General features: G+C 42.2%; 1 protein-coding gene and 1 long non-coding RNA gene across 4 annotated transcripts in view; both read right to left on the reverse strand.

Moving 5' to 3' along the window:
* Positions 1–23,200, reverse strand: part of sphkap (SPHK1 interactor, AKAP domain containing) — a 179,089-nt gene that overhangs the window by 110,619 nt on the left and 45,270 nt on the right. The gene's annotated exons all lie outside the window — the stretch shown is intronic.
* On the reverse strand, positions 12,404–12,714 carry LOC143757465 (uncharacterized). Its single transcript, XR_013210550.1, has 2 exons — positions 12,575–12,714; positions 12,404–12,536 (listed from the first exon to the last, which is right to left on the reverse strand). It is a non-coding gene; the product is annotated as an uncharacterized LOC143757465 (long non-coding RNA).

The following is a 23,200-nucleotide window of genomic DNA, read 5'->3' on the forward strand; positions in this document are numbered from 1 at the left end:
TGCCTGACAGATATTGCTTGTGGATGAAGGACCACCACCTTCAACTAAACCTTGCGAAAACAGAGCTGCTTGTGGTCCCGGCCAACCGAACACTACACCACAACTTCTCGATTCAGCTAAGTTCGTCAACCATAACTCCATCAAGGTCAGCCGGGAACCTTGGAGTTGTGATTGATGATCAATTGAACTTCACAGACAACATTGCTAGAACATGCCCGGTCATGCAGATATGCCATATTCAACATTAGGAGGATCAGGCCCTTCTTATCAGATCACAACTCCTTATCCTAGCATTTGTTCTATCTAGACTGGACAATTGTAATGCTCTCTTGGCAGGCTTTCCAGCATCAACTGTCAAACCTCTGCAACTGATCCAGAATTCTGCAGCAAGAGTGGTCTTTAACGAGCTGAAAAGAGCGCACGTCACATCTCTCCTCAAACAATTGCACTGGTTGCCAGTTTACCTTGACCGTACCAAGCTGGTGGAATGACCTGCCTAACTCAACCCGAGCTGCCGAGTCCGTAGCCATTTTCAAGAAACAGCTTAAGACCCATCTATTTCGGCAACACTTGATCCACTAATACTAAAACTTTCCTTTCTCTTCTCTTCTCTTCTCTTCTCTTCTCTTCTCTTCTACTCTATATCTATTTAAAAATAATAATAATACATATACTGCGTTAGACTAAACTGGGAAGGTCCCAGTTGCATATACAGGTCCTTCTCAAAAAATTAGCATATTGTGATAAAGTTAATTATTTTCCATAATGTAATGATAAAAATTAAACTTTCATATATTTTAGATTCATTGCACACCAACTGAAATATTTCAGGTCTTTTATTGTTTTAATACTGATGATTTTGGCATACAGCTCATGAAAACCCAAAATTCCTGTCTCAAAAAATTAGCATATCATGAAAAGGGTCTCTAAACAAGCTATTAACCTAATCATCTGAATCAACTAATTAACTCTAAACACCTGCAAAAGATTCCTGAGGCTTTTAAAAACTCCCAGCCTGTTTCATTACTCAAAACCGCAATCATGGGTAAGACTGCCGACCTGACTGCTGTCCAGAAGGCCATCATTGACACCCTCAAGCAAGAGGGTAAGACACAGAAAGAAATTTCTGAACAAATAGGCTGTTCCCAGAGTGCTGTATCAAGGCACCTCAGTGGGAAGTCTGTGGGAAGGAAAAAGTGTGACAAAAAACGCTGCACAACGAGAAGAGGTGACCGGACTCTGAGGAAGATTGTGGAGAAGGACCGATTCCAGACCTTGGGGAACCTGCGGAAGCAGTGGACTGAGTCTGGAGTAGAAACATCCAGAGCCACCGTGCACAAGCGTGTGCAGGAAATGGGCTACAGGTGCCGCATTCCCCAGGTCAAGCCACTTTTGAACCAGAAACAGCGGCAGAAGCGCCTGACCTGGGCTACAGAGAAGCAGCACTGGACTGTTGCTCAGTTTTGCATGTCATTCGGAAATCAAGGTGCCAGAGTCTGGAGGAAGACTGGGGAGAAGGAAATGCCAAAATGCCTGAAGTCCAGTGTCAAGTACCCACAGTCAGTGATGGTCTGGGGTGCCATGTCAGCTGCTGGTGTTAGTGCACTGTGTTTTATCAAGGGCAGGGTCAATGCAGCTAGCTATCAGGAGATTTTGGAGCACTTCATGCTTCCATCTGCTGAAAAGCTTTATGGAGATGAAGATTTCATTTTTCAGCACGACCTGGCACCTGCTCACAGTGCCAAAACCACTGGTAAATGGTTTACTGACAATGGTATTACTGTGTTCAATTGGCCTGCCAACTCTCCTGACCTGAACCCCATAGAGAATCTGTGGGATATTGTGAAGAGAAAGTTGAGAGACGCAAGACCCAACACTCTGGATGAGCTTAAGGCCGCTATCGAAGCATCCTGGGCCTCCATAACACCTCAGCAGTGCCACAGGCTGATTGCCTCCATGCCACGCCGCATTGAAGCAGTCATTTCTGCAAAAGGATTCCCGACCAAGTATTGACTATTGTGTGCATAACTGAACATAATTATTTGAAGGTTGACTTTTTTTTTGTATTAAAAACACTTCTTTTATTGGTCGGATGAAATATGCTAATTTTTTGAGACAGGAATTTTGGGTTTTCATGAGCTGTATGCCAAAATCATCAGTATTAAAACAATAAAACACCTGAAATATTTCAGATGGTGTGCAATGAATCTAAAATATATGAAAGTTTAATTTTTATCATTACATTATGGAAAATAATGAACTTTATCACAATAGGCTAATTTTTTGAGAAGGACCTGTAGTTGTCCTTTTGTTAGTATAACTGCTTATATTGCTCTCCTAATTTGTAAGTCGCTTTGGATAAAAGCGTCTGCTAAAAAATGATTCAATGTGAATGTAAATAAATAACGCCATTCACACAATTAACAAGTAAAGTATAACTCTAATATTTCATTGTATTTAAAATGAAATGAAAAATAAAAATGCGTAAATATACAAATAAGTACATATGAAAATGGGAGTATTTTTAATCAGCATCTGACAACTAAAAATTCCTGTATTACCTAGAGGGTTTTTCATAAAATAAGTATAAATTTAAGGACCCCCTAAAGGGACATGGTGAAGAAAAAAATATGAGATAGGAGACAAAAATGATTGATGTCAAAATCATCACAACGCACTGAGAGATTCACTCCCTAGATATTCCCAGCATGCACCATACTCAGTGTGACAAGCAGGTTTAAAGGGGGGTGCGACCAAAAAAGTTTGAGAACCACTGTCCTAAGGGGACATGGTGGGGGGTAAAAATATGAGATGGGATGAAAAATAATAAGTCAAAGTTTTTGCGTTCTCTCACAAATGTTTTGCGTTCCCCCGAGAAACTTTGCGTTCACTTACAGAGAACACAAAAGTTTTGCGAGGGAACGCAAACTCTCTCGGGGAACGCAAAACATTTCTCAAACTTTTTTGGTCACGCCCCTCTTTAAACCTGGCTGACACACTGATTATGGTGCATGCTGGGAATTTCTAGGGAGTGAATCTCTCAGTGCATTGTGATACCAGATAATATCCATCATTCATTAAAGTCCAGTTATAGAGGCACAGTGTGTAATCCATTAGCCAGCTACACTTGAAACGCTGGCTTCTCGCCGAGCTGTGTGTGTGTGTCTGTGTGTGTGTGTGTGTCTCTGTGTGTGTGTGTGTGTGTGTGTGTGTGTGTGTGTGTGTGTGTGTGTGCGCTCTACTATGTGTGCACTTGAAGCCCAAAGTGCCTCTATCCATCTTAAGCTGACGGAAAGACGAGTGAAATATTGATTTTACTGTTCACACCCTAGTGAAGGGCAGATAACCAGCCAGATCTGCTAAATGTGGCATAAAGTGTAACACAACATACAACTTACAGGTGCACAATGTCACACAACTAAAGACATACAACATACTCAGCTCTCACAAGAGCACCTTTTCACTCTGTCCAGAGTTTCTCCAGCGTTAATTCAATTCAGTGCAGTCATATTCTCCACATGGGCCGTTGCAATATATGAGCTAAACAATTTGCAATGAAATGGTAATGTTAATACTTTATCACATTCTCTTCCTGACTGCCCGAGGCATGGAGCTGAATGGTATCACGCAGCATTACCAACACAATTTCTCTCACCTCCCCAGGTCTTGCACGCACACACACACACACACACACACACACACACACACACACACACACACACACACACACACACACACACACACACACACACACACACACACACACACACACACACACACACACACACAACACACACACACACACACACACACACACACACACACACACACACACACACACACACTGTTTAATGCAAACTTTAAAATTTAACAATTACACTTTATTGCAATTATCATTGCAATACATAATGTACATACAGAATTTAAAAAAAACGTAGCACAAGTGCACTTTAACCAAAACATTTCACAAAAATAACTAAAACAAAAAATTGACATAAACTATATAGCTATACATATATTTTGTTCAAAATGAACACAAAAAGTATTGATATTTTCTAGTTGTCAAATCATGTTCCCAGTTAATTGGATGAACTAAATATGGCTGCTTTGATAGAACTGACTTCATACATCCGATAAAAATCACCAAAACACCAGCGGATTAGAAGTGATTCCAAAAATGGTTCAGAAAAATTAAGTAGGCTCTGAGAAAAGCTCTAGCAGCATTGTTGGAAGATGCCACTTGCTTTTGATAGTTTGTTGCTAATAGTTCAGTGTTGCAGAAACAATGTATGTCTACTAATGAAAATGAAAATGTGTGATCATACCATAGGACTGTTGAATGCTTGATTCTGACTGGTTGACGAATGTTCTAAGGTGTGTATTTATTTTCCAGGAAATGCACACCATTGAAGTTCTAGGTCTGTATTACATTTCCATATCACTTAATTTCATTTTTTTTTCTTCAAAGACACTGACCAAGCAAACAAATATGACACACATAGGATAAAAATTGCAAACAATTTCCATGTTTTTCTACATAAAGCATGCTCCATCTCTTACTTCTGCACACACACTGTACACTCGCACACACAGCGAGACAGTCACGTGCACAGAAACTCGGTGTCGGCGCTGCCCACGACTTATCACAGGTGTTACTCATCAGGGTGTTTCTAAGAATGCTTATGATGTTTTGGGTCGTTGCCAGGGTGTTGCTATGCAGTTGCTAAGGATGCCACAGTGATGTGGATGGTTTCCAGGGCATTGCTATGCAGTTGCTAAAGATGTTATGCTTTTATGCGTGGTTGCCAGGTCATTGTTATGCAGTGGTCAAGGCTGCTAGTATGCAATGGGTGGTTGCCAGGGTGTTGCTATGCAAGGTCTTCAGAGTATTTTATGACGCACCTCTAATTATAACCAAGGCATGCATGACAGTATCAAAAGTACATATAAAAAGAAAGGAGATTTGAGGAAAGAGCCAGTAATGAACAAAGATAAGACAAATCTGCTGGGAGAAGAGCTGCAGCTCTCAGCCGATGTGTGTGTGTGTGTGTGTGTGTGTGTGTGTGTGTGTGTGTGTGTGTGTGTGTGTGTGTGTGTGTGTGTGTGTGTGTGTGTGTGTGTGCGTCTGTGTGTGTCGTTAAAAGAGCAGGCTTGTTTTGTTAGATCATTCACTACAGCAAAAAGACAATGTGGTCTGCAGAAGTGACCCCATGTAATTAACTGATTGATGATTACAATTACTCTCAGTCTGAATAACAGCAATGCCACAGGGATTATTAGAGCTGACAGCATAGCAACACGCAAAGAGCAATTACACACTTACGCATGCATACTTATGTTCACAGACATATTACATGATGGAACATGTGCAAGGAGTGAAATATAGCACACACACGCACACACACACACACACACACACACACACACACACACACACACACACACACACACACACACACACACACACACACACACACACACACACACACACACACACACACACACACACACACACATATGTTGAGTGTTATTCTTTCATCCCATCGATTGCTCATTTTTGTTTTTTCAAAGAAACACTTTAGCACAGCAGCGTCTGAAGATACATAGGATTTTTTTTTCTAGTGCCACTTTTCTGAAATCTAAGGTGAACGAAAATCTAGACATGAGAAAGCACTTCTTCCTGCAAAAATCAATCAGACACTTTAACAGCTGACACACGATACTTCAAGCTGATATCCTCAATCCTAAGAAAAAACCATGAGGCTGAAGATACATTTTGAAAGGAAGATGCTGTCAAGGAAAAAGAACAGGATTTCTCTGGCGAGTAGGGATATCAGTTTCGTTATCCTCTGAAAATCCACAGCCACATATTAAATAATTTATGTTGTGTATGCAAGTGTGTGTGCTTTGTTTGTTTGGATCTGACACATAAAAGGAATATGTGTCTGCTTGATTGCATGCAACCAATGTGTCCGTGTGTTGAATTCAGCCCTAAAGTGATCAGCTATATGCATCTGTGTATGTGTTGTCTGTCAGTTTCAGAGATGTGAAAGATTGAAAGATCTGAAGATTGAATTATTGATCTTGACTCTTCAGAGATGGCCAGACTGACTGTCCAAGAAAATGTATGGTGCTGTGTTTATATCTCCTTAAATTTGACCTATTATGCCCCTTTTCAAAGTCTACATTTTCAGGCTCTGCTAGAATAGGTTTTCATGCTTGAATGTTCAAAAACACTTTTTTTCTCACATATTTGAAATTGTTGCAGCACCTCTCTTCCCAGTCTGTCAGTAACGCTTTGTTTAGTTCCTGTCTCTATGAAGCCCCTCCTGAAAAGCGCAATGTGCTCTGATTGGTCAGCTGGACCAGTGTGTTGTGATTGGTCAACTGCTTTGAGTGTGTTTGGGAAATGACCTTCCCATAACTGCGAGTTTCAACCAAGTGTGGGGGAGAAAAGTCCTCTACTTCAAATGACCGTTCTGTTGCAAAGCTACTGGCGTCACTCCAGTCACTCTCCATCTTTGCGAGTCTGACAGCTGTCAATCAATCGGTCACTACGGGTCTCAGGTGCACGCCCTGCGCTCAGCCCCCGCTTAGATTTTTTTAAAATTAATTAATGTAACATTGGTGTAATTTCTCATATTGCTATTGCTGCCGTTTTATGAAACCAATAAGCAACTTGAGGTTGTGTGTTACACTGATTTTACTACATGAATGGAAATCTATTAACTCCTTTTACCATGGTAAAATTACAGTTTGGCACTGCCTCACATGGCCTATTGCATTAGTATATACTGTAAACTATACTGTATATTTTATATACAGTAGCATGTGACCGAACACATTATGCAATGATTAACATTGCAAACAGTTTTACAGTTTGTTACCTCACTGTGACCTCATCATGATACATGTTTAATTCAGCAAGTGGTGTCCAGTTAATATATCAGAAAAAAAGGCTATTTGCATTGCAATCATATAATAAGTTCTGGTGTTGTTTCCAGCGCAGTGTACTCATACTGCTCAATGTAAAAATGGCATCGTAAAATTCCACTGTTCTTACAGTACTGCAAAACTAACCACGGTAAGCGCAGGAACAATATAATTAGTTTGACATGGTACGAGTAGTATGGTCACAAGTTATTCTGAACACAGGAGGAGGGAGAGGGACAGTAAGTAGAGGTGTTAATGCAATTTTGATCCGCACAGCAGTCTTCCAGAGAGGCAGATGGGACAGGGGAGACTTGCTCCATAAATTCCTGTTCCTGTGTGACTCACTGGCCAAACAGCAGGTGAATTGTGTCAGGGGAAGTGACACGCGTATGCGTGAGTGTGTGTGTGTGTGTGTGTGTGTGTGTGTGTACACCATACTCTAATCTCAAGCATTTGCTCTCTGGCAAAAGTGTTTGGTCTCAAGAGCAGCAGACAGTTATTAAGTGAAGATGTTATGATAGATGGTTTGTGTTATGATAGAGGAGAGCTGTTTGTTCAGTTTGTAAAGAGGAAAAAACACAAAATATAAAAATATATATTAAAATACAAATATGGCAAAGGAGGCTTTCTCCTGTATTATAATGATCGCGTGTGTGTGTGTGTGTGTGTGTGTGTGTGTGTGTGTGTGTGTGTGTGTGTGTGTGTGTGTGTGTGTGTGTGTGTGTGTGTGTGTCTTAGGCTAGCATGACCTTTCTTAGCTCGAGACATATATTTGAAAAACACATGACCTTTTGAACAGCCAAGCAAGAATACAAAAACTAAAACAATCCCAAATACACTCTTAGTTTTGAATGTGGGTACGTAAAAAGCGGTCAATAAAACTTGTGTGCTACATTTCATCTTCTGAAGCTTCTGTAGAAAAAACGTCTCAGGTTACGACTGTAACCTATGTTCCCTGAGAACAGGGAACGAGACAATACGTCAACGACGCTATGGGGAACGCCTCAGGCGTGACAGGTGTCTGAAATCACTATCAAATCACGTCAATCATATTGACCGGCGACAGCCCGTGAATCATTAGCGTGAATGATTAACGTGCGACCTGGAAGTATAAAAGGGCGCCTTGCAAACATGACAAATCACCTTATCGTCTGAAGGGACTGTACGGTAGGCAAGCACCGCAGCATGGCAGGGAGACGTATTGTCTCGTTCCCTGTTCTCAGGGAACATAGGTTACAGTCGTAACCTGAGACGTTCCCTTTCGAAGGGAACTCAACAATACGTCAACGACGCTATGGGGAACGATATACCAATGCCGCCATGCTAAGGGGAGTGCATGCCAAGTGGCAGTGACAACTGTCAGAACCAGCAACTTCAAATGAAACGCTAGAACCACTCACCCTCAGGTCACACTGGGCTGTCAGTGACAGCATTCCCTACGGTCATAGCCCAAGCTACAGCCTCACAGAAAAACCTTCATAAACATGGTTAAATGAAAGGTCTACCTGGGCCGGCTCCGGGCCTGGAACCTCAGCTTCCAATTAGAAGGGGTCCCTTCTAGGGAATGTGGCTAGGGAACCCAAGGGAACCCCAGCCAGTCACTATTCAGGGGAACGTACTCACCCCGAAATGCCACCAGGACGGCCTGACCTGGCGCCAGTACATAGACACTTAGTCAGGCCAAATCCTGTCTGTCTGAAGACAGAGCCTCTGGACAAATGCCTTAAGTAAGGCATCCAACCCGAGGGACTGCGAAGCTGGCAGCGAACCACTCGGCCCGGATCTCAGAGACGGGATATCCCGGAGAGTATGACTCAGCATAGTGCTTTCCGACCCTTGCTACCGAGGGGAGTTTCTCTACTCGATCCACGGATCAACCCAGTGTCTGTGTTTCAAAACACTGAGGAGGCCTGTGAAGGCCTAAGGGCTGATCTAACTGGGAGGCCTCACGAGAGGCCTTCGACCGTCTGACCAGACTCAGGAAGCCGCATGCTCATAGAGACCCTCGTGAGGGGAGCACAAGGTCTGCCTGGTAGGCAAACCAGGCTGTAGGCAGAAAAGGTTCCGGGAGGGAACCTTTAGCAGAGAATGAACACTTTAGCGAGCCAGGGCGCAAGCTCGCCTTCAGCAGCTGCCTATTAAGGCTAGCTGAAACTGATAGCAAGAGACCACTAGCTTCATAAACCCAGCACCACTAGGGAGCGTTACAGGGAGGCCCGGAGAGGCCTACTACCTGATCCTTTAGGGAGGCACGTGAGGCCTACTACCTGATAACCACAGTACGTGGGAACTCACCTTCAGGGAGGCCCGGTGAGGCCTGCTACCCTACGACCACAGTATGTGGGGAGCTCACCTTCAGGGAGGCCTGGAGAGGCCTACTACCTGGTAACCACAAACTGTGGGAACTCACCTTCAGGGAGGCCTGGTGAGGCCTACTACCTGACCGTTCTCAATCAAGGAGGCCTGGAGGAGCCTACTACCTGATAACCCCAGTATGTGAGATGCTCACCTTCAGAGAGGCCAAGAGAGGCCTACTACCTGATAACCACAGTACGTGGGAACTCCTCCTTCAGGGAGGCCCGGTGAGGCCTGCTACCTTACAACCACAGTATGTGGGGAGCTCACCTTCAGGGAGGCCTGGTGAGGCCTACTACCTGGTCACCACTATCTGTGGGAACTCACCTTCAGGGAGGCCTGGTGAGGCCTACTACCTGACCGTTCTCATTCAAGGAGGCCTGGAGGAGCCTACTACCTGATAATCACAGCATGTGGGAACTCACCTTCAGGGAGGCCTGGTGAGGCCTACTACCTGACAGCCAAAATATTTGGGAGCCCACATCCAGGGAGGCCCAGAGCGGCCTACTACCTGACAGCCACAATATTTGGGAGCTCACATTCAGGGAGGCCCAGAGAGGCCTACTACCTGATAGCCAACGTAAGTGGGAATTCGCCTTCAGGGCGGCCGGGTGAGGCCTACTACCTGATAACCATCTTAAGTGGGAATTCACCTTCAGGGAGGCCTGAGTGGCCTACTACCTGATAACCACTGGTAGCTTTGAGCCCTGAGTCCGGGTGAAAGTATAAGGTGGCCTGCTAAGGCCAGCCAGCTGGGGACTCGCCTATCAGGGAGGCCTGGTCGGGCCTACTAGCTAATAGCAAGTCATATTCTGCCATAAAGTACACTGTTGGAAACCATACTACACAGCATAATTCACTAATGGGCTTCCAGTAGCGCTATAAGGTATGTCCCACAATGTTGGGACTCACCTCCGAGGAGTGAAGTGCTCAGACCTACCCTGTATCACAGGGGAATACTCACACCTCACCCTGAGGTTACCAGGGTGCGGGCCTGCCAGCGGCTCTAGGGGTGACAGAAATGTATCTGTGCCCAACCTAGGGGAGTGGGGCTTGAATGAAAGCCAACCACCTACAACCTAGCGCTCGAGCAGTAGCTCAGCGAGGTGAGTGAAGCCTAAACTGGCGGCCTAAATCCGTAGGCCAGTTCTGCATGGCAGGGTCGGGCAGGAAACCCAGTCTTCTTCGTGAAGCGAAAGACGGCCTAACCCTGCTCAATAAAGACATATATACCAGGGAGGCCTGTTTGAGGCCTACCATGTCCTTACAAACCATCCTCAGCACCACGCTGCATTACTCTAGTCACCCCAGAATGCAGAGAAGGGGGCGGGCCTTGGCCTAACGACTCCCACGGGAGGAGGCTGTTTATACAGGGATGCTAGAAACCAACATTCACACAGTGAAGGGTCAGAGGAAGAAATGCTAAAATTTTTAGGAGAGCGCCTCTATTATCCCTGGCACAGCCTAGGCCAGCTACAGAGGCGGCCCTGGTAAGGGCCAGCCTGCAAGCATAGATCTATCTGAGGGCTCGGAGGAGCCACAGCCTTACTAAAGAATATAGTCTGTATTATTCCATACAAAGGGCTGCAGAATCGCTCAGCCTAATGAAAACCCAAACAGAGCTCAAGGGGCGACATACTCAGGAAGAAGTCAAACGGACCTGTGGGCCGGACATAAGATCTATCTGAAGCTCTAGCGTCAGTCAACACTCTAAGTAAAACAATTTAAAGAGAGAGACCAACCACTCTACCCTGAGGTGGCTAGCAGCCCGAAGGCTAACACAGTTACCGTTCTGGCCACCTAACGGGGAACTTCAGGGCCCTGATAATCCAATAAAGTTCTCTTACCTTATTACCTTGACATGACCCCATGACTCTATACAGGGAACGAGGTCTGTAGAGAGATACATTTCGGAATTTTAATTCACAAAAATTTACTCTTGAAAAGACCAGACAGCTCACCTGCGGCGTGCGGAGTGAAGACTCGCCAGATAGTTCTTTATGAACCTGGGGTACACCACTTTACATGCCTGAAAGAGGCGTTTCTACTAACCAAGCCTAGGCGGGCCATTAGAACATCGTTCTTATCATAGGCCCAGCGCCAGGCCTGATGTAATGAACGTCTGGGGAGTCAGAAGAGAGGAGAGGGCTGGATTCTCTTTTTAATGAAGCCCTCCGGGGAGATTATCCATCAGCGACGCTGTATGCGCTTGTGCTGGATAACCTCCCTCAGATCCCTCTTCTAGCGGGAGTCACGCCTTTCCTGCGCCCTGTTCCTCCACAGAGGGGGCGCACGAGAGGCGACACTGGCTCTCTGGCCCTGTCTACGGTCCTCAGATCGTGAAGGGCCAGGCCCTCCCGCCTGCCTGGGCGTGGAACCGGATCTCAGCGGTATGTAGGTTTTTTCCTAAAAGCAGCTGAGCGCGCCTTCGCCTCCCTGAACTTCCCAAGCCCCGCCTCCACGGCGGGGCCAAAGAGTTCAGAGGGCGAAACCGACGAATCGAGGAGAAAGGCCTTCTCTTTCTCCTCAACGTCGGCCAGGTTTAACCAAAGCTGTCTCTCCGTGGCCACCATCGCCGCCATCGACCGACTGATCGTGGCAGCAGTTTGTTTGGTGGCCCGGAGCGCAAGAGCCGTGGTTCGGCGCGGCTCAGTAACTGCCTTAGGGGACAACCCTGCCCCCTGGTCGAGATCCTGCAGCAGGTCGGCCCGGTATGCCTGCAGCACCGCCATGGTGTGCAGGGAAGCACCAGCCTGAACTGCTGCCGTGTATGCTCTGCCATTCAAACGCGCTGTTGTCTTTAGCGGTTTGGATGGCAGAGTTGGAGCTCTCAGTGTCGACGCCTGCCCAGATACGAGATAGTTTGCAAACGACTCGTCAAATGGGCGGCATCGACACATACCCATGCTCTGCGATCCCATCAACATCAGCGAAATTAACCCGCTGATGTCAGTGAATACGGGCAAAGCATGGGCTCTTCCATGGCCTCTCGATCTCCGTGTGAAGATCAGGAAGGAATGGAAGGCTCACCTGAGCTGGTGGTGTATGGCAGGGGAGAAACCGATCGCCGAGCCTACCGCGAGCGGTCTCTCCTCTAGCGCGTTGCCATGGCAGCTACAGCCTGTTGGCGGCGCGCTCCACAACATCCACCAGACCTGCATACACGGGGCAGGGTGGCTGAGAGGGTTCAGGATCTACCTGATTATAAACCTCCTCAGCCATCTCCTGCTCGTCCTGAAGAGCAGCAACTGCAGGAAACCGTCGGTGAAAAATCCTCGTCATCGACCTGCAGTTCGCCCTCGTCAGCCGTCGAATCATCTGAGAGGTTTACAGCACTCTCAAGATGATCGACGAGCTCTATCTGGAAGCCCATGATGCAAGTCGCCGCTCTGCCTCGGCACGAGCGGGACCATGAGAACCAGACGTTGAACCCCTTTCACTCGAGAAGAGGCCCAGACGAGAGCGAGCGTTTTAAGAGAAAAACGCTCACAGTTCACACAGAGGATTCCCTCGAGAATCTCCCGTGCGCGCTCTTCTCCCAGGCAAGAAAAGCACACTCGTGTGCTGTACATTTAATTTTCTTACCGTTTCATTGAATAGCGTTTTCAAACAGACAGTCCCTGAAGACGATGAGATGATTTGTCATGTTTGCAAGGCGCCCTTTTATACTTCCAGGTCGCACGTTAATCATTCACGCTAATGATTCATGGGCTGTCGCCGGTCAATATGATTGACGTGATTTGATAGTGATTTCAGACACCTGTCACGCCTGAGGCGTTCCCCATAGCGTCGTTGACGTATTGTTGAGTTCCCTTCGAAAGGGAACTAAATGTGCTCTGACCAATTTTTCTTGTTTAAAAAAAAAAAAAAATTGGTTATGAACCTCTTTAGTCATTCTCGACTTTAATTATTAAGCTCTTGACTTTTATTAACCCAAACCGTGGAGTCTGAGGATTCTCTATCAGAAAAACAACACATAATCTGAGCATCAGCCCTCTCGCTCTTCTCATGACCTCAGGATTACTTGATGTTGACTCCTTTGACTTTGATCCTCCTCCATTTATTTTAAATTTTCTTTTTTGCCACAGGTAAATGTGAGTGTCATTGTGCTTTCTTAGCCTCCTACAACCTTTTAACCAGCTTCTGCTTCTTATGTTGCTTCCCTTTCATATTATACAGCTCTTCCTGATTCAATTATATCCATGACACTTTTGGCTTTGAAGAACCAAGTTGTTCCCATTTTTTCGCAAGGCCAAGGCCGATGAAGAGGGGGAAGTTCTGTCTTTCTCGCAATGGTCATATATATATACTGTATATGATTAGTACCGGCATTAGCCAGTACGTTTTTCTGTTTGCTCAATAAGTGTCAGATTTTTATTTTCACAAGACTGGGACTTTTATTTTCAGAGTGCTAAAAACAGCAGACGCACAATCTCGATCTTCATTGGTTTACTGTCTTTGTTTAACAGGTCTAACTAATAAATTAAGACATTAATAGTTAAATATAGGAATTATAAAACAGATATAAAACTGTTAAATTGCATTCCATTTTAAAAGTTGCTGCATGATGTTTCAGTGGTCAGGTGGTGCAAATCGGAGCTCTCAGAAAATTCAAGTTGTAATTACGAGTTGTTAAAGGACAAGAACACTTTTTAGCGATTTTGTCAGATAACAGCGTGAATCCAGCATGGCATGAATACACCTTAACACATTATATTCTAATAAGCATACAAACATAGCCTACACAATACACAAATACATTTCAAATAGACTTAATTATGCTTTACCAATATTTTTCATAATTGAAGAAATTCTTTGTACAATAAAAATTAAAATAAACATTTTTCTCGTCCGCCATCTTGGATTTTTTCCCAAAAAAGGAAAGAAAAATGGAGTTTTCTCGCATTCATCCAGGCAGTTTCTGCCTCTTGTTTAGTTCCCTACGGTCTCTTCAGTGTGTGTGGTGTAGTTTTTGTTGGATTGATTAACTGATTTTTGTTTGCTCATTAACTGACTGCTTGACTGCCCACACTGGCCTGTTTTACTCTGCAGCAGGAGCCCAAACACTGGCCTTCGTTAAGCCTCGTTAGACTCCTTAACACTCATTAAGGTGCTTTTAATCGCTCCACCGCAGTGCTAGTCAAGAGCGGGCAGCCGTGTGCGTACGTATCCCTCTAAAGCCAGACAAGGGTCCTCTTTTAAAGAGAACACACACACACACCAAATCCTGCATGCTATTTTAAGCTAATCTTTTCACACTGCTTTTATCTCCTCCTATCTTCATCATACTCAGAATCATCTTTGATCTACTTAGGAATATCTTCAAGTTGAAATCTGATAGAAGCCAGTGATGTTAGAGCCAGAAGTGTGTGAGTGTGTGTTTGAAAGTCCACAAGCACAGAATTAAACAGAAAACAGAAAAATATCCAGGCATACTCATCGAGTTTTATTTCATTAGTTCACTAAGTGTTTTTAAGATCATTCTCTTTTATGACACTGCCGCTTCTGCAGATGTTGTGCAAACCAATGTTATATTAGTATCATTGAGATACTATTATAGTTTATAATAATATGTTGAATTAGTTTTTTATTTTATATCTCTGTGTAATTTTAGTTAAACGTTTAGTAATTTTGTTGGTTTTGACATTTTATTTAAATATGTCTATATGATTTTTTACAAATTAAATATTAAATATTCTTATTTCAGTTTTAGTTATTTTAGAACATTAAATTAAACTAAATGAAAATGAGAAATGTTGCATTGGCATTTAGCTGAAATAAAATAAGTTTAAGTTTTAAATTTTACTTTATTTCAGTTAATATTTTATTTCAAGCAACAAACACACACACACACACACACACACACACACACACCAACACACACACACACACACACACACACACACACACACACACACACACACACACACACACACACACACACACACACACACACACACACACACACACACACACACTTCACAAGGAGTTTGCGTGGATCAAGAATTTCCCACCAGACCAAGATCAATTTCCCACATCTGTCAGACACACACACACACACACACACACACACACACACACACACACACACACACACACACACACACACACACACACACACACACACACACACACACACACACACACACACACACACACACACACACACACACACACACACACACACACACACACACACACACACACACACACACACACACACACACACACACACACACACACACTGTCCAGTCTGTCAGCCAGCAGACTGATCCACACAGGATTACATATCAGGGTTGACTTCCTTTCGCTCGCGTGCGAGGGTGTGTTGTCGAACACCCATGAGTTGTTTATTTAAAATGTATTTTCATAGTTCTCTCCGATAACCTCCTTTAGTTGATGTTATGACAGTCACTATATTGGTTTTCCATCACTGTCAGAATAAGAAATCAGTAGTTTTTAGACTACAAACACAGAGCAAAGGTGGTGTTTGGTATATATTGGATGGTTTAGCTGGTAGTAGAAGCTGGTTTAGGCAAGGCACTTGACCACCTCAAACCAGCTTGACCACCTTAAGATCTCCCAGCTCAACATGACAGCACTAATCACGTCCAGAAACTTCTCCATCCTTGCCTTAAACTGACCTAGTAAACATATACTGCAGTCTGACATGGTTCAATAATTACATGTTTCTGCTGCTAAAGATGGTTGTTTTGAAAGCATATCTTAATTAAACTCAAATATAAAGAAAAAAGTTGGACGGGTCGCGGGAATGGGTTTGTTTCATGACAACATGTCAGTCATCGTGTGGTAACGAAAGTATGACTAGGCCTAGACTACTTGTTCTGAGCAGGTGTTGTCAGTGAACAGCCTGTAAAACAGACACTCATAAACAGACACTCATAAATGATGCTAATTATCTGGGAAACATTCTCTAACGGCAGTCAAGTTGTCATTGTTTGTGTCAAACAAGTTGTGAATTTGTTGTAACATTAAAACAGGAGATCATGGGTTACTCTGTACTCAAAGTGATGCTCGGAGCTCCAGTGGTTTCCTCTGTGGGTGAACCAAACTTTCGGAAGTAGCAGAATCACGTGAACAATTCCAGGATATGCTTTTTTTCATTGGTTGTTGCGTTAAATCTTACCCAGATACAATAGTGCTATTTTCTGATTGGATATTGTGTAGCCCCTTTCTTTTTTTGATTGGCTGATAAGTGGCGGGCTCGACTAAGAACACCAGGGGAGACGCGCTTGATTCCTGCCGGGTCCATAGTGAGAGCGACGCGGCCAGAAACACTTTGGACGCTGCGGCATATTAATTATATTATAAATAGTTTTTCCGCGTTAGAAATACAATGAGTGGCGGGAGTGTTTGACAAAATACCGAAATGAGTGGATGCGTGACACTTGAGAGCCCTGTAAGAGACTGTATGACTGACATGTAAAGTGACCAACCACCGTTCAAAATTTTTATGTCATAAAAGCATCACACGAAAAACAACAGTACAAATGAACAAAATGGAATATAAAGTCCGGCTCAAAGAAATCTAAGGGTGTGCTCAGTTAACAGGTTTGGTTTGATTAACACAATCGAAGGTGTGATTGCTCTGTTAGTTTGGTTCATTTGAATAAGTGTGAACGCTGACATCTGAACGCTGGTGCGCACCAAACAAGCGGATCGAGAGCCATCTTTTCAGCAGTCTCGGTCCGCTTGTTTGGTGTGCACCAGCGTTCAGATGGCAGCGTTCACACTTATTTCAAACAAACTCTGGTGCGATTTGACTGAAATATGAACACAACACCGACCAAAGACATCTAAACGAACCAAAAACAGGACGGGATGTCACAAAATGCAACAATAAAAAGGACAGAATGCTCAAGCATACCTTGTTCTTCTCACCATAGGAGCTGGTAAAACTATACCAACTAACTATCCTCAAATGGTAAAAATGCCATCATATGTGCGCACATACAACGAGTGCATTTAGCCCAGAACACAGCATTGTTTTGTATGTTCGGTAAGTTCTGTCCCTAAATATACATCATAAAAGCTGTTTTTTGGTTCAGTCTTAAAAATGACAGTGAGAACCCTATGCGAACCAGGACTAAATTTATCATTTTCTTTTTTGGTCTGGACTAAAATAACTAAGAGAACCAAAGTACAATTTACATGACACTTTTATCCAAAGCGACTTACAATTGCTATATATGTCAGAGGTCGCACGCCTCTGGAGGAACTAGGGGTTAAGTGTCTTGCTCAGGGACACATTGGTGTCTCACAGTGGATTCAAACCCGGGTCTCTCACACCAAAGGCATGTGTCTTATCCACTGCGCCATCACCACCCCAGGTGTTGTCATTGTACAAGAGTGAACACACTCTTAGTTTACTTGATAAGTGCCTCAAACAACACTAGAAAAAGAGAAAAATATCTTTCAAAGATTTGATGCCACAAACCTGACAAAATCGGTCTTCCTCAAAGCTGCATAAAACCATTCAATCCGATTTAAACTAGAGATTTCATTTTTGTGTGCTATACGCATCAGGCGATCAAGCAAACGGACAGTGCGTCTGAAACGTAATCGAAAAATAATGAAAAATGACAGTTTTGAAAAGTTGCCGTCTAACTGAGCTGGTTGCCTGACTCTTTGATGTGATGTTAACATGTGGTGAAATGGAGACTCTCATTAACTCTTGGAGAACAGCATCCGGTTGGCTGTTTAAAGCGGAGGATACTCCCACTGGCTAATGCAGAGCAAAACTCTCTTTTAATAGCTGAGAAAACACTGAAAAGACAAATCAAGCTGAGAGGCTTCACTCTGCCAGAGCTGATGATCAAACACTCTATTTAACCCTGCTAAACACCCGCCTGACTGTCCATTCACCATATTCACACTAACACACACATAATAAGAATAACCCATGAGAGCTCCATTTCCATGTAAGCACCAGGCAGTTTAGCTCCAGTCCAGTGCCTGAAATAGCTTCAGCCTCCCAGAGGAGACCTGACTCACCCAAGCCTAACATCTGTGAGAGGAGAGACTGTTAGTGAATCTGCTGAGCTCTTCGCCGAACACTGTATATTTACCAGTGAGAGAACCAGTGTCTGGATCAGTCATTTCACACGTGACACTTTGAATTTTCGAAGTAATCTAAAGGCAGTCAACATTATTACACATAAAACGACGGACAAACCGGAGCGTGTGCATCCCGCCTGCACGTCCTGCCATTTTAATGGCTGACAAATTGCACACCGCCAATCATCCTTATTACAGTCACGCAAATATTGTGCAATCCGATAGAGAGAACAACAATAATACAAGAAATATCACGCAATACTCTGGAGACAACAATTATAGTTAATGCATCTTTGGAGCTTCAGCTGGTGGGTTTTGGTTACACAAATAGTCCAACCAAGACATTTCTTGCAATTATATCTGCACTATTACAGTACATAACAGAGTGCTGTTTGCTTCCTTTTGGACTATATTTGTGTACTTTTGTCTGTTTGTCTTGTCTTTTGTCTCGGCTTATGAATAAAACTCTAAAAATAGTTTTAAATGTTATTTCTGATAGTTTTTGCACACATTTTGTTTTTTTCTTAATAAATCATTATATTTATATTTATTTTGAGTTGGACCATGTATGAAATGTCTAAATGATGTAGGTTTAGGTCAATCGGTACCATATTTCTATACTCATATTATATGAAAGATTCACACTTCATTTACATTAGAATTTACTTCACATATATTTTGTATAAAATATTTATAAATAAAAATACAAAAAAGGAAACTATGAAGATTCTGGCTGACAGATTTCTATACACTGCTATTTTTTCACTGCAAAAAAGAGAAGCTTTTCTTACTTAGTATTTTTTTCCCAGTCCAAATATCTAAAAATTCTTAAATCAAGATGCATTTACTACAAGTAAAATGTCCTAAGATATTATGTCTTGTTTTTAAAAAAACAAATAAGTGAATTTTTGCTTAAAACAAGAAAAAAAACTGTTAATTTTGTTTCCATTTAAATTAAGATTATTTTTCTTAACCCATTGGCAGATAATTTAGCTTTTTTTATGCAAAAACTCACCTGATTTTTATCATCCCCAACCCCCATTTTACTTATAATGCATCTCGATTTAAAAACTTTTAAATGTTTGGAAAAGAAAAAGAAGAGCATATTTGTTGTTGTTGTTACAGTGTTCTGTTTCAAAATAATTATTACCTATTAAAGATTCATTCATATATTTTGTTCAAATACATCAGCTAGTTAATAATGTGTTCAGTGCGACTTTTCCACAAAAATCATCAGGGATTATTTTCCAGCCAGACTGCCTTTCATCAGCTACTGTTTTTAGACGGATATATTGATTTACAGATCAGGAATTAGTCGAAGAACTGTTTCCTTTGAAGCAGCTTTTGGTGCTATTTTTGAGTGTCAGAGTCAAGATATGTTTTAAAGAAAAATAATTACTGGACGAAATGTTCCCTGCATTTATTCGGTCTCTCAGAACTGAATGGTTTCGTACAGATTCTGACAGAGAAAGGCTCAAGTGCACTCATGACTTCACATCTACAGTTCTTATACGTGTGCTTGTTTACCTCACAGAGCTTTTGGTCAAGCAGAGTCAATTAGAAGAGATTGCACAGTTGTGATCATGAAAGGAAACTTCATTTCAGCCCAAAGCCGAAGCCAGTTTAATTGGCTGTGCTGGCGTGGGCGCGTGTGTGTATCTGCATTTCAGGACGGATGGATGGACCAATAAATACTTGAGAAGGTGAGAAAAAAGGAAGAGACAGACATTTATAAATCAATGTTTTATTAAAAAATTAAAAAATAATAGGGGCACAATGCAAAATCAAAGCATTTTAGAAAGGTTTGGAAAATAGTTTCTTACTTCTTCACTCTTGCGCTCTGTCTTATCAGTATGTCGATAATAGAAAGAAGAATGTGACCTTAAGAAAAATCAAAATCCAGCATTCACCTGCACACACACACACACACACACACACACACGCACACGCACGCACGCACCCACACACACACACACACACACACACACGATTAGCATATGGTGACAGCTGTAGCTTCTTGATTGATGGCTAGTCTGACAGACCAGTGAATTCTGCTGTCAGATGACAATCTTCAAACCTGTGCTGAACATACGCCAATGACTGATATCTACAGAGATATATCTGTGTGTACACATGAGACTTATATATCTGTGCATTAAGTGCATGGTTCTGACAGCTCAATCCATCATGCAGACCAACATCCATTTATTACACTATAATAAGACATAAATAAACACATTATAACTGCACTATTGAGGTGTCTGTAAACACGATATGATAATGTATGCTGGTAACATGAATAAATGGCTCTCAGGGTCGTTGAGCATCTGTAGATGTTAAACCTCTCAGCGAGTTTTCACACTTTAATTCGATTGCTTGGTCTGTACTTGGACCGAGATCAATTCCATCCATCTCCGTCTGCTGTTTCTCTTTTCACATTGTACTTTTGGGTCGGTACGTTTATGAATATCAGTTCACTTCTGCGATTGAGTTCATAACTGTGAACTAGAGGAGTGTACATAAACTGCACCCAAGACTTTTTCTAAGCATTCAATTTAAACAAATGAAACTCAAATGGACTTGAGTCCTCTAATGTGAAAGCAGCATTGAACTGTATTGTACACTACTGTTCAAAGGTTTGAGGTCAGTAAGATTTTTTTTAAAGAAATTATTATTTTTTCCATTAAAATTGATAAAGTAAGAGTACAAATAAATATGACATAAATGCTCTTCTTTTGAACTCTCTATTCATCAAAGAATCCTGATTTTTTTTATTATGGTTTCCACATAAACATGAAACAGCACAACTGATTTCAACATTGATAATAATCATCAATGTTTCTTGAGCAGCAAATCAGCATATTAGAATGATTTCTGAAGGATCATGTGACACTGAAGGCTGGAGTAATGATGCTGGAAATTCAGTTTTGACTAAATTACATTTGAAAATATATTACAATAGAAAACATTTAAATCTGTAATAACATTTCATAATATTACTATTTTTAATGCATTTTTGATCAAATAATTGCAGCTTTGGTGAGCAGAAGATAAGATGGCTGTTTTGCAATATTGAGGTGTGCAAAAGTATGCCTTTTTTATTTTAATAAAGGAAAACATCATGTGATCTAGTAATTCACAAGGCAGGAGTGTGGGCAAAAATAGAGGAAGGTGTAACATCCGTAGAGTCTGAGCTATTTTGGGCTGACTGAGTCACAGTTGGCGTACAAACTACAAGGTGACAACGTGTTTAGTGGTTCCGAAGTGTCAGGTATATTGTGTGTGTGTGTGTGTGTGTGTGTGTGTGTGTGTGTGTGTGTGTGTGTATGTGTGTGTGGATATAAATGCTTTCGGGATTGAAAATGCGTGTGTGTACTATGCTTGGCTGGCAGGAGTAAGCTTGTTTTATTTAGGAGCAAGCTGATTCTTAATGTGCAGCCCGTAGATGTGTGTGTGTGTGTGTGTGTGTGAGAGAGAGAGAGTCTATAAATATTAGCAGCGCTAGCACAGAGATGCTGTAGGGCTTGCAGCTCTGTCTTTGATGTGCTGCTCTTCTCTGATGCATGTGTATCCAAATGCGTAAAGCACGTGTCTGATCTTTAATGAGAAAACTCTGATATAGACATGTATATCCAGGCATGATGGATAGGCTGAAAGTGTGTAACAGATGGAGACACCTAGAGAGAGAGAATCAGGGGTAAAAATTGAAGTCTAAAATCCAATCTCTTGGTTTATACATAAACTTGCTTCTGAGAGATTCAGTGTTTGAATGATTCGAGGAGATTTTTCAACCACAAAGACCCGAAAGATCAATATGCACTCATACTAATTACACAACGACTGAGAAGTCCATGTGAGATTTAAAAACATCACACACACATACACACACCCCTCCCCTCAGCTGTGATACTCTCTGACTGCACACTTTCATTAGCAAGATGCAGAAGTCAAATATGCATTTTCAGTTCAGCGTTCCCTGCAAGCTAAACAGGTTGTTTATTAACAAGTTTACAGGTACAAATGAGGTTGTGTCTGTATGTTTTAGGCAAGAATGTGTCAGAATAGCTCCTTCTGTCAAACCTTACACAATATTACACTGTATTCTGTAACAAATTCCAAGAAATGAAGGAGTAGGCCTTAGTCAGGAGCACAAGTGCAGATGAGAACGGTTGTATTGGTTTGAGCATCTCTATCAGCCTGACAAAGCATCACTGGATTAACCAATGGCGTGAGTTTGGGGGCGGGATTATTTTCGTGTCCAACCAACAGCAGAAATGTGGAGCATTTGAGAAGCCCATTTGAAAACAATCATCACTCTTACAATTTTGTTTGGTCACTTTAGCTTTAAGATGAAAAAAAAAAAAACATTATTCAGTTTTTTAAGGGAATACCATTTAAGAAAAAAATGTAAAAGATCAATTTTGGGTCTCACTTTATATTAAGTGGCTTTAAGTACTATGCACTTACATTGAAACTAATAAATTGATACAATGGACAATGTACATACATGTTTTTACGTTGTACTTATATTTTGAATATACCTGCATGTAATTACAACTGTAAGTAATGTATGTAATTACATTTGTAATTACACAGTTGACCCTTCCCTTACACCTTAAAGGGATACTTCAGGATTTAGCATTAAGCTTTGTATCAGTAGAAAAAAATACTATCAGTAGTATTTTTGAATTACCGTGGTTCCCCCCTCATATCCCTCTGATAACAAACTAGTAGATTGTTTCTATTCCACAAACTAATAGAAAATAACCAAAATAATCCAAGGTTTTTATTTAACATCGTGGCTAGACTAACAAATATACAGAAATCACCAGAG

Source organism: Siphateles boraxobius, unplaced genomic scaffold, assembly GCF_051911475.1.
Source record: "Siphateles boraxobius isolate OS27281-9 unplaced genomic scaffold, OSU_SipBor_1 30, whole genome shotgun sequence".
Taxonomy (NCBI): Eukaryota; Metazoa; Chordata; class Actinopteri; order Cypriniformes; family Leuciscidae; genus Siphateles; species Siphateles boraxobius.